The sequence below is a fragment of the Musca domestica genome, unplaced genomic scaffold, assembly GCF_030504385.1.
Source record: "Musca domestica strain aabys unplaced genomic scaffold, Musca_domestica.polishedcontigs.V.1.1 44, whole genome shotgun sequence".
Taxonomy (NCBI): domain Eukaryota; kingdom Metazoa; phylum Arthropoda; class Insecta; order Diptera; family Muscidae; genus Musca; species Musca domestica.
Window position 1 is genome coordinate 4,446,335 of NW_026712334.1, and position 14,444 is coordinate 4,460,778.

Here is a 14,444-nt window from a genome sequence, read left to right on the forward strand (position 1 = left end):
CGCCGAAAACTCAATATTTAAGGATTTATGGGCATTTAAAATATTGACTATTTCGTGCTTAAAAAAGTGATCACAAATAATAGCTAAAAACGCCGAAAACTCATATTTAAGGAGTTATGGCCATTTTAAAATATTGACTATTTCATGCTTGAAAAAGTGATCCAAAAATAGCTAAAAACGCCGAAAACTCAATATTTAAGGAGTTATGGCCATTTTAAAATATTGATTATTCACTGCTTAAAAAGTGATCACAAATAATAGCTAAAAACGAAAAACTCAATATTTAAGGAGTTATGGCCATTTTAAAATATTGACTATTTCATGCTTGAAAAAGTGATCACAAATAATAGCTAAAAACGCCCGAAAACTCAATATTTAAGGAGTTATGGCCATTTTAAAATATTGACTATTTGTCATTAAAAAAGTGATCACAAATAATAGCTAAAAACGCCGAAAACTCAATATTTAAGGAGTTATGGCCATTTTAAATATTGACTATTCATGCTTAAAAAAGTGATCACAAATAATAGCTAAAAAGCCGAAAACTCAATTTAAGGAGTTATGGCCATTTTAAAATATTGATAATTCACACTTAAAGTGATCACAATAATAGCTAAACGCCGAAAACTCAATATTTAAGGAGTTATGGCCATTTTAAATATTGACTATTCATGCTTGAAAAAGTGATCACAAATAATAGCTAAAACACGCCGAAAACTCAATATTTAAGGAGTTATGGCCATTTTAAAATATTGACTTTTCATGCTTGAAAAAGTGATCACAAATAATAGCTAAAAACGCCGAAAACTCAATATTAAGGAGTTATGGCCATTTTAAAATATTGATTAATTCACACTTAAAAAAGTGATCACAAATAATAGCTAAAAACGCCGAAAACTCAATATTTAAGGAGTTATGGCCATTTTAAATATTGACTAATTCATGCTTGAAAAAGTGATCACAAATAATAGCTAAAAACGCCGAAACTCAATATTTAAGGAGTTATGGCCATTTTAAAATATTGACTATTCATGCTTGAAAAAGTGATCACAAATAATAGCTAAAAACGCCGAAAACTCAATATTTAAGGAGTTATGGCCATTTAAAATATTGATTAATTCACACTTAAAAAGTGATCACAAATAATAGCTAAAAACGCCGAAAACTCAATATTTAAGGAGTTATGGCCATTAAAATATTGACTATTTCATGCTTGAAAAAGTGATCACAAATATAGCTAAAAAACGCCGAAAACTCAAATTTAAGGAGTTATGGCCATTTTAAAATATTGATTATTCATGCTTGAAAAAGTGATCACAAATAATAGCTAAAAACGCCGAAAACTCAATATTTAAGGAGTTATGGCCATTTTAAAATATTGACTATTCGTGCTTGAAAAAAGTGATCACAAATAATAGCTAAAAACGCCGAAAACTCAATATTTAAGGAGTTATGGCCATTTTAAATATTGACTAATTCCACTTAAAAGTGATCACAAATAATAGCTAAAAACGCCGAAAACTCATATTTAAGGAGTTATGGCCATTTTAAAATATTGACTATTTCATGCTTGAAAAAGTGATCACAATAATAGCTAAAAACGCCGAAAACTCAATATTTAAGGAGTTATGGCCATTTTAAAATATTGACTATTCACACTTAAAAAGTGATCACAAATAATAGCTAAAAACGCCGAAAACTCAATATTTAGTTATGGCCATTTTAAAATATTGACTATTTCACTTAAAAGTGATCACAAATAATAGCTAAAACGCCGAAAACTCAATATTTAAGGAGTTATGGCCATTTTAAAATATTGACTATTTCATGCTTGAAAAAGTGATCACAAATAATAGCTAAAAACGCCGAAAACTCAATATTTAAGGAGTTATGGCCATTTTAAAATATTGATTAATTCACACTTAAAAAAGTGATCACAAATAATAGCTAAAAACGCCGAAAACTCAATATTAAGGAGTTATGCCATTTTAAAATATTGACTATTTCATGCTTGAAAAAAGTGATCACAAATAATAGCTAAAAACGCCGAAAACTCAATATTTAAGGAGTTAGCCATTTTAAAATATGACTATTCATGCTTGAAAAAGTGATCACAAATAATAGCTAAAAACGCCGAAAACTCAATATTTAAGGAGTTATGGCCATTTTAAATATTGACTATTTCATGCTTGAAAAAGTGATCACAAATAATAGCTAAAAACGCCGAAAACTCAATATTTAAGGAGTTATGGCCATTTTAAAATATGACTATTTCATGCTTGAAAAAGTGATCACAAATAATAGCTAAAAACGCCGAAAACTCAATATTTAAGGAGTTATGGCCATTTTAAAATATTGACTAATTCATGCTTAAAAAGTGATCACAAATAATAGCTAAAAACGCCGAAAACTCAATATTTAAGGAGTTATGGCCATTTTAAAATATTGATTAATTCACACTTTAAAAAGTGATCACAAATAATAGCTAAAAACGCCGAAAACTCAATATTTAAGGAGTTATGGCCATTTTAAATATTGACTATTTCATGCTTAAAAAGTGATCACAAATAATAGCTAAAAACGCCGAAAACTCAATATTTAAGGAGTTATGGCCATTTTAAAATATTGACTTTTCATGCTTAAAAAGTGATCACAAATAATAGCTAAAAACGCCGAAAACTCAATATTTAAGGAGTATGGCCATTTTAAATATTGATAATTCACTTAAAAAGTGATCACAAATAATAGCTAAAAACGCCGAAAACTCAATATTTAAGGAGTTATGGCCATTTTAAAATATTGACTATTCATGCTTAAAAAGTGATCACAAATAATAGCTAAAAACGCCGAAAACTCAATATTTAAGGAGTTATGGCCATTTTAAAATATTGACTATTCATGCTTGAAAAAGTGATCACAAATAATAGCTAAAAAACGCCGAAAACTCAATATTTAAGGAGTTATGGCCATTTTAAAATATTGACTTATTCATGCTTGAAAAAGTGATCACAAATAATAGCTAAAAACGCCGAAAACTCAATATTTAAGGAGTTATGGCCATTTTAAATATTGATAATTCACTGAAAAAGTGATCACAAATAATAGCTAAAAACGCCGAAAACTCAATATTTAAGGAGTTATGGCCATTTTAAATATTGACTATTCATGCTTGAAAAAGTGATCACAATAATAGCTAAAAACGCCGAAAACTCAATATTTAAGGAGTTATGGCCATTTAAAATATTGACTATTTCATGCTTGAAAAAGTGATCACAAATAATAGCTAAAAACGCCGAAAACTCAATATTTAAGGAGTTATGGCCATTTTAAAATATGACTATTCATGCTTGAAAAGTGATCACAAATAATAGCTAAAAACGCCGAAAACTCAATATTTAAGGAGTTATGGCCATTTTAAAATATTGACCTTTCATGCTTGAAAAAGTGATCACAAATAATAGCTAAAACGCCGAAAACTCAATATTTAAGGAGTTATGGCCATTTTAAAATATTGATTATTCATGCTTGAAAAAGTGATCACAAATAATAGCTAAAAACGCCGAAAACTCAATATTTAAGGAGTTATGGCCATTTTAAAATATTGACTATTTCATGCTTGAAAAAGTGATCACAAATAATAGCTAAAAACGCCGAAAACTCAATATTTAAGGAGTTATGGCCATTTTAAAATATTGATATTTCGTGCTTGAAAAAGTGATCACAAATAATAGCTAAAAACGCCGAAAACTCAATTTAAGGAGTTATGGCCATTTAAAATATTGATTATTCACACTTGAAAAAGTGATCACAAATAATAGCTAAAAAACGCCGAAAACTCAATATTTAAGGAGTTATGGCCATTTTAAAATATTGACTATTTCGTGCTTGAAAAAGTGATCACAAATAATAGCTAAAAACGCCGAAAACTCAATATTAAGGAGTTATGGCCATTTTAAAATATTGATTAATTCACACTTGAAAATGTGATCACAAATAATAGCTAAAAACGCCGAAAACTCAATATTTAAGGAGTTATGGCCATTTTAAAATATTGACTATTTCATGCTTGAAAAAGTGATCACAAATAATAGCTAAAAACGCCGAAAACTCAATATTTAAGGAGTTATGGCCATTTTAAAATATTGACATTCATGCTTGAAAAAGTGATCACAAATAATAGCTAAAAACGCCGAAAACTCAATATTTAAGGAGTTATGGCCATTTTAAAATATTGATTAATTCACACTTAAAAAGTGATCACAAATAATAGCTAAAAACGCCGAAAAACTCAATTTAAGGAGTTATGGCCATTTTAAAATATTGACTATTTCATGCTTGAAAAAGTGATCACAAATAATAGCTAAAAACGCCGAAAACTCAATATTTAAGGAGTTATGGCCATTTTAAAATATTGACTATTTCATGCTTGAAAAAGTGATCACAAATAATAGCTAAAAACGCCGAAAACTCAATATTTAAGGAGTTATGGCCATTTTAAAATATTGACTATTCGTGTTGAAAAGTGATCACAAATAATAGCTAAAAACGCCGAAAACTCAATATTTAAGGAGTTATGGCCATTTTAAAATATTGATTATTCACACTAAAAAGTGATCACAAATAATAGCTAAAACGCCGAAAACTCAATATTAAGGAGTTATGGCCATTTTAAAATATTGACTATTTCATGCTTGAAAAGTGATCACAAATAATAGCTAAAAACGCCGAAAACTCAATATTTAAGGAGTTATGGCCATTTTAAAAATTGACTATTTTGCTGAAAAAGTGATCACAAATAATAGCTAAAAACGCCGAAAACTCAATATTTAAGGAGTTATGGCCATTTAAAATATTGATTAATTCACACTTAAAAAAGTGATCACAAATAATAGCTAAAAACGCCGAAAACTCAATATTTAAGGAGTTATGGCCATTTTAAAATATTGACTATTTCATGCTTGAAAAAGTGATCACAAATAATAGCTAAAAACGCCGAAAACTCAATATAAGGAGTTATGGCCATTTTAAAATATTGATTATTCACACTTAAAAAGTGATCACAAATAATAGCTAAAAACGCCGAAACTCAATATTTAAGGAGTTATGGCCATTTTAAAATATTGACTATTCATGCTTGAAAAAGTGATCACAAATAATAGCTAAAAACGCCGAAAACTCAATATTTAAGGAGTTATGGCCATTTTAAAATATTGATTATTTCATGCTTGAAAAGTGATCACAAATAATAGCTAAAAACGCCGAAAACTCAATATTTAAGGAGTTATGGCCATTTTAAAATATTGACTATTTCATGCTTGAAAAGTGATCACAAATAATAGCTAAAAACGCCGAAAACTCAATATTTAAGGAGTTATGGCCATTTTAAAAATTGACTAATTCATGCTTGAAAAAGTGATCACAAATAATAGCTAAAAACGCCGAAAACTCAATTTAAGGAGTTATGGCCATTTTAAATATTGACTATTTCATGCTTGAAAAGTGATCACAAATAATAGCTAAAAACGCCGAAAACTCAATATTTAAGGAGTTATGGCCATTTTAAAATATTGACTATTTCATGCTTGAAAAAGTGATCACAAATAATAGCTAAAAACGCCGAAAACTCAATATTTAAGGAGTTATGGCCATTTTAAAATATTGATTATTCACACTTAAAAAGTGATCACAAATAATAGCTAAAAACGCCGAAAACTCAATATTTAAGGAGTTATGGCCATTTTAAAATATTGACTATTTCATGCTTGAAAAGTGATCACAAATAATAGCTAAAAACGCCGAAAACTCAATATTTAAGGAGTTATGGCCATTTAAAATATTGACTAATCATGCTTGAAAAAGTGATCACAAATAATAGCTAAAAACGCCGAAAACTCAATATTTAAGGAGTTATGGCCATTTTAAAATATGACTATTCATGCTTGAAAAAGTGATCACAAATAATAGCTAAAAACGCCGAAAACTCAATATTTAAGGAGTTATGGCCATTTTAAAATATTGACTATTTCGTGCTTGAAAAGGTGATCACAAATAATAGCTAAAAACGCCGAAAACTCAATATTTAAGGAGTTATGGCCATTTTAAAATATTGACTAATTCACACTTAAAAAGTGATCACAAATAATAGCTAAAAACGCCGAAAACTCAATATTTAAGGAGTTATGGCCATTTAAAATATTGACTATTCGCTTGAAAAAGTGATCACAAATAATAGCTAAAAACGCCGAAAACTCAATATTTAAGGAGTTATGGCCATTTTAAAATATTGACTATTCATGCTTGAAAAAGTGATCACAAATAATAGCTAAAAACGCCGAAAACTCAATATTTAAGGAGTTATGGCCATTTTAAAATATTGATTAATTCACACTTAAAAAAGTGATCACAAATAATAGCTAAAAACGCCGAAAACTCAATATTTAAGGAGTTATGGCCATTTTAAAATATTGATTTTCATGCTTGAAAAAGTGATCACAAATAATAGCTAAAAACGCCGAAAACTCAATATTTAAGGAGTTATGGCCATTTTAAAATATTGACTATTTCATGCTTGAAAAAGTGATCACAAATAATAGCTAAAAACGCCGAAAACTCAATATTTAAGGAGTTATGGCCGTTTTAAATATTGATTAATTCACACTTAAAATGTGATCACAATAATAGCTAAAAACGCCGAAAACTCAATATTTAAGGAGTTATGGCCATTTTAAAATATTGACTAATTCATGCTTGAAAAAGTGATCACAAATAATAGCTAAAAACGCCGAAAACTCAATATTTAAGGAGTTATGGCCATTTTAAAATATTGACTATTTCATGCTTGAAAAAGTGATCACAAATAATAGCTAAAAACGCCGAAAACTCAATATTTAAGGAGTTATGGCCGTTTTAAAATTGATTAATTCACACTTAAAATGTGATCACAAATAATAGCTAAAAACGCCGAAAACTCAATATTTAAGGAGTTATGGCCATTTTAAAATATTGACTAATCACATTAAAAAAGTGATCACAAATAATAGCTAAAAACGCCGAAAACTCAATATTTAAGGAGTTATGGCCATTTTAAAATATTGACTATTCATGCTTGAAAAAGTGATCACAAATAATAGCTAAAAACGCCGAAAACTCAATATTTAAGGAGTTATGGCCATTTTAAAATATTGACTATTTCATGCTTGAAAAAGTGATCAAATATAGCTAAAAACGCCGAAAACTCAATATTTAAGGAGTTATGGCCATTTAAAATATTGACTATTTCATGCTTGAAAAAGTGATCACAAATAATAGCTAAAAACGCCGAAAACTCATATTTAAGGAGTTATGGCCATTTTAAATATTGACTTTTCATGCTTGAAAAAGTGATCACAAATAATAGCTAAAAACGCCGAAAACTCAATATTTAAGGAGTTATGGCATTTTAAAATATTGACTTATTCATGCTTGAAAAAGTGATCACAAATAATAGCTAAAAACGCCGAAAACTCAAATTTAAGGAGTTATGGCCATTTTAAATATTGACTATTTCGTGCTTGAAAAAGTGATATACATATAATAAGGAGTTATGGCCATTTTAAATATTGACTATTTCGTGCTGAAAAAGTGATCACAAATAATAGCTAAAACGCCGAAAACTCAATATTTAAGGAGTTATGGCCATTTTAAAATATTGACTAATTCACACTTAAAAAAGTGATCACAAATAATAGCTAAAAACGCCGAAAACTCAATATTTAAGGAGTTATGGCCATTTAAAATATTGACTATTTCATGCTTGAAAAAGTGATCACAAATAATAGCTAAAAACGCCGAAAACTCAATATTTAAGGAGTTATGGCCATTTTAAAAATTGACTATTTCATGCTTGAAAAAGTGATCACAAATAATAGCTAAAAACGCCGAAAACTCAATATTTAGGAGTTATGGCCGTTTTAAAATATTGATTAATCACACTTAAAAAGTGATCACAAATAATAGCTAAAAACGCCGAAAACTCAATATTTAAGGAGTTATGGCCATTTTAAAATATTGACTAATCATGCTTGAAAAAGTGATCACAAATAATAGCTAAAAACGCCGAAAACTCATATTTAAGGAGTTATGGCCATTTTAAAATATTGACTATTTCATGCTTGAAAAAGTGATCACAAATAATAGCTAAAAACGCCGAAAACTCAATATTTAAGGAGTTATGGCCATTTTAAAATATTGATTATTCAGCTTGAAAAGTGATCACAAATAATAGCTAAAAACGCCGAAAACTCAATATTTAAGGAGTTATGGCCATTTTAAAATATTGACTATTTCATGCTTGAAAAAGTGATCACAAATAATAGCTAAAAACGCCGAAAACTCAATATTTAAGGAGTTATGGCCATTTTAAAATATTGATTAATTCACTTAAAAAAGTGATCACAAATAATAGCTAAAAACGCCGAAAACTCAATATTTAAGGAGTTATGGCCATTTTAAAATATTGACTAATTCATGCTTGAAAAAGTGATCACAAATAATAGCTAAAAACGCCGAAAACTCAATATTTAAGGAGTTATGGCCATTTTAAAATATTGACTATTTCATGCTTGAAAAAGTGATCACAAATAATAGCTAAAAACGCCGAAAACTCAATATTTAAGGAGTTATGGCCATTTTAAAATATTGACTATTCGTGCTTGAAAAAGTGATCACAAATAATAGCTAAAAACGCCGAAAACTCAATATTTAAGGAGTTATGGCCATTTTAAAATATTGACTATTTCATGCTTGAAAAAGTGATCACAAATAATAGCTAAAAACGCCGAAAACTCAATATTTAAGGAGTTATGGCCATTTAAAATATTGATTAATTCATGCTTAAAAAGTGATCACAAATAATAGCTAAAAACGCCGAAAACTCAATATTTAAGGAGTTATGGCCATTTAAAATATTGACTATTTCATGCTGAAAAAGTGATCACAAATAATAGCTAAAAACGCCGAAAACTCAATATTAAGGAGTTATGGCCATTTTAAAATATTGATTAATTCACACTTAAAAAGTGATCACAAATAATAGCTAAAAACGCCGAAAACTCAATATTTAAGGAGTTATGGCCATTTTAAAATATTGACTATTTCGGCTGAAAAAGTGATCACAAATAATAGCTAAAAACGCCGAAAACTCAATATTTAAGGAGTTATGGCCATTTTAAAATATTGACTAATTCTGCTTGAAAAAGTGATCACAAAAATAGCTAAAAACGCCGAAAATCAATATTTAAGGAGTTATGGCCATTTTAAAATATTGACTATTTCATGCTTGAAAAAGTGATCACAAATAATAGCTAAAAACGCCGAAAACTCAATATTTAAGGAGTTATGGCCATTTTAAAATATTGATTAATTCACACTTAAAAAGTGATCACAAATAATAGCTAAAACGCCGAAAACTCAATATTTAAGGAGTTATGGCCATTTTAAAATATTGACTATTCATGCTTGAAAAAGTGATCACAAATAATAGCTAAAAACGCCGAAAACTCAATATTTAAGGAGTTATGGCCATTTTAAAATATTGACTATTCATGCTTGAAAAAGTGATCACAAATAATAGCTAAAAACGCCGAAAACTCAATATTTAAGGAGTTATGGCCATTTTAAAATATTGATTAATTCACACTTAAAAAAGTGATCACAAATAATAGCTAAAAACGCCGAAAACTCAATATTTAAGGAGTTATGGCCATTTTAAAATATTGACTATTTCATGCTTGAAAAAGTGATCACAAATAATAGCTAAAAACGCCGAAAACTCAATATTTAAGGAGTTATGGCCATTTTAAAATATTGACTATTTCATGCTTGAAAAAGTGATCACAAATAATAGCTAAAAACGCCGAAAACTCAATATTTAAGGAGTTATGGCCATTTAAAATATTGATTAATTCACACTTAAAAAGTGATCACAAATAATAGCTAAAAACGCCGAAAACTCAATATTTAAGGAGTTATGGCCATTTTAAAATATTGACTAATTCATGCTTGAAAAAGTGATCACAAATAATAGCTAAAACGCCGAAAACTCAATATTTAAGGAGTTATGGCCATTTTAAAATATTGATTTTCATGCTTGAAAAAGTGATCACAAATAATAGCTAAAAACGCCGAAAACTCAATATTTAAGGAGTTATGGCCATTTTAAAATTTGATTAATTCATCACTTAAAAAGTGATCACAAATAATAGCTAAAAACGCCGAAAACTCAATATTTAAGGAGTTATGGCCATTTTAAAATATTGATAATTCACTTAAAAAGTGATCACAAATAATAGCTAAAAACGCCGAAAACTCAATATTTAAGGAGTTATGGCCATTTTAAAATATTGACTATTCATGCTTGAAAAAGTGATCACAAATAATAGCTAAAAAACGCCGAAAACTCAATATTTAAGGAGTTATGGCCATTTTAAAATATTGACTATTTCATGCTTGAAAAAGTGATCACAAATAATAGCTAAAAACGCCGAAAACTCAATATTTAAGGAGTTATGGCCATTTTAAAATATTGACTATTTCATGCTTGAAAAAGTGATCACAAATAATAGCTAAAAACGCCGAAAACTCAATATTTAAGGAGTTATGGCCATTTTAAATATTGACTTTTCATGCTTGAAAAAGTGATCACAAATAATAGCTAAAAACGCCGAAAACTCAATATTTAAGGAGTTATGGCCATTTTAAAATATTGACTTATTCATGCTTGAAAAGTGATCACAAATAATAGCTAAAAACGCCGAAAACTCAATATTAAGGAGTTATGGATTTTAAAAATTGACTATTTCATGCTTGAAAAAAGTGATCACAAATAATAGAGTTATGGCCATTTAAAATATTGACTTTCATGCTTGAAAAAGTGATCACAAAAATAGCTAAAAACGCCGAAAACTCAATATTTAAGGAGTTATGGCATTTTAAAATATTGATTATTCACACTTAAAAAAGTGATCACAAATAATAGCTAAAAACGCCGAAAACTCAATATTAAGGAGTTATGGCCATTTTAAAATATTGACTATTTCATGCTTGAAAAAGTGATCACAAATAATAGCTAAAAACGCCGAAAACTCAATATTTAAGGAGTTATGGCCATTTTAAAATATTGACTATTTCATGCTTGAAAAAGTGATCACAAATAATAGCTAAAAACGCCGAAAACTCAATATTTAAGGAGTTATGGCCATTTTAAATATTGACTATTTCGTGCTTGAAAAAGTGATCACAAAATATTAAGGAGTTATGGCCATTTTAAAAATTGACTTTCGTGCTTGAAAAAGTGATCACAAATATAGCTAAAAACGCCGAAAACTCAATATTTAAGAGTTATGGCCATTTTAAAATATTGATAATTCACACTAAAAAAGTGATCACAAATAATAGCTAAAAACGCCGAAAACTCATATTTAAGGAGTTATGGCCATTTTAAAATATTGACTATTTCATGCTTGAAAAAGTGATCACAAATAATAGCTAAAAAACGCCGAAAACTCAATATTTAAGGAGTTATGGCCATTTTAAAATATTGACTATTTCATGCTTGAAAAAGTGATCACAAATAATAGCTAAAAACGCCGAAAACTCAATATTTAAGGAGTTATGGCCATTTTAAAATATTGACTATTCATGCTTGAAAAAGTGATCACAAATAATAGCTAAAAACGCCGAAAACTCAATATTTAAGGAGTTATGGCCATTTTAAAATATTGATTAATTCACACTTAAAAAGTGATCACAAATAATAGCTAAAAACGCCGAAAACTCAAATTTAAGGAGTTATGGCCATTTTAAAATATGACTATTTTGCTTGAAAAAGTGATCACAAATAATAGCTAAAAACGCCGAAAACTCAATATTTAAGGAGTTATGGCCATTTTAAAATATTGACTATTTCATGCTTGAAAAAGTGATCACAAATAATAGCTAAAAACGCCGAAAACTCAATATTTAAGGAGTTATGGCCATTTTAATATTGATTAATTCACACTTAAAAAAGTGATCACAAATAATAGCTAAAAACGCCGAAAACTCAATTTAAGGAGTTATGGCCATTTTAAAATATGATTAATTCACACTTAAAATGTGATCACAAATAATAGCTAAAAACGCCGAAAACAATATTTAAGGAGTTATGGCCATTTAAAATATTGACTATTTCATGCTTGAAAAAGTGATCACAAATAATAGCTAAAAACGCCGAAAACTCAATATTTAAGGAGTTATGGCCATTTAAAATATGACTATTCATGCTTGAAAAAAGTGATCACAAATAATAGCTAAAAACGCCGAAAACTCAATATTTAAGGAGTTATGGCCATTTTAAAATATTGACTATTTCATGCTTGAAAAAGTGATCACAAATAATAGCTAAAACGCCGAAAACTCAATATTTAAGGAGTTATGGCCATTTTAAAATATTGACTATTTCGCTTGAAAAAGTGATCACAAATAATAGCTAAAAACGCCGAAAACTCAATATTTAAGGAGTTATGGCCATTTTAAAATGATTAATTCACACTTAAAAAGTGATCACAAATAATAGCTAAAAACGCCGAAAACTCAATATTTAAGGAGTTATGGCCATTTTAAAATATTGACTATTTCATGCTTGAAAAAGTGATCACAAATAATAGCTAAAAACGCCGAAAACTCAATATTTAAGGAGTTATGGCCATTTTAAAATATTGACTATTTCATGCTTGAAAAAGTGATCAAAATAATAGCTAAAAACGCCGAAAACTCAATATTTAAGGAGTTATGGCCATTTAAAATATTGATATTTCATGCTTAAAAAGTGATCACAAATAATAGCTAAAAACGCCGAAAACTCAATATTTAAGGAGTTATGGCCATTTTAAAATATTGACTATTCATGCTTGAAAAAGTGATCACAAATAATAGCTAAAAACGCCGAAAACTCAATATTTAAGGAGTTATGGCCATTTTAAAATATTGACTATTTCATGCTTGAAAAGTGATCACAAATAATAGCTAAAAACGCCGAAAACTCAATATTTAAGGAGTTATGGCCATTTTAAATATTGATTAATTCACACTTAAAAATGTGATCACAAATAATAGCTAAAAACGCCGAAAACTCAATATTTAAGGAGTTATGGCCATTTTAAAATATTGACTATTCATGCTTGAAAAAGTGATCACAAATAATAGCTAAAAACGCCGAAAACTCAATATTTAAGGAGTTATGGCCATTTTAAAATATTGACTATTTCATGCTTGAAAAAGTGATCACAAATAATAGCTAAAAACGCCGAAAACTCAATATTTAAGGAGTTATGGCCATTTTAAAATATTGATTAATTCACACTTAAAAAGTGATCACAAATAATAGCTAAAAACGCCGAAAACTCAATATTTAAGGAGTTATGGCCATTTTAAAATATTGATTATTCATGCTTAAAAAGTGATCACAAATAATAGCTAAAAACGCCGAAAACTCAATATTTAAGGAGTTATGGCCATTTTAAATATTGACTATTCATGCTTGAAAAAGTGATCACAATTAATAGCTAAAAACGCCGAAAACTCAATATTTAAGGAGTTATGGCCCATTTTAAAATATTGACTATTTCATGCTTGCAAAAGTGATCTCAAATAATAGCTAAAACGCCGAAAACTCAATATTTAAGGAGTTTATTGCCATTTAAAATATTGACTATTTCATGCTTGAAAAGTTGATCACAAATAATAGCTAAAAACGCCGGAAAACTCAATATTTAAGGAGTTATGGCCATTTTAAAATATGACTTTTTCATGCTTGAAAAAGTGATCACAAATAATAGCTAAAAACGCCGAAACTCAATATTTAAGGAGTTATGGCCATTTTAAAATATTGACTTATTCATGCTTGAAAAAGTGATCACAAATAATAGCTAAAAACGCCGAAAACTCAATATTTAAGGAGTTATGGTCATTTTAAAATATTGACTATTTCGTGCTTGAAAAAGTGATCACAAATAATAGAGTTATGGCCATTTTAAAATATTGACTTTCGTGCTTGAAAAAGTGATCACAAATAATAGCTAAAAACGTCGAAAACTCAATATTTAAAGAGTTATGGCCATTTTAAAATATTGATTAATTCACACTTAAAAAAGTGATCACAAATAATAGCTAAAAACGCCGAAAACTCAATATTTAAGGAGTTATGGCCATTTTAAAATATTGACTATTTCATGCTTGCAAAAGTGATCTCAAATAATAGCTAAAAACGCCGAAAACTCAATATTTAAGGAGTTATTGCCATTTTAAATATTGACTATTTCATGCTTGAAAAAGTGATCACAAATAATAGCTAAAAACGCCGAAAACTCAATATTTAAGGAGTTATGGCCATTTTAAAATATTGACTATTTCGTGCTTGAAAAAGTGAT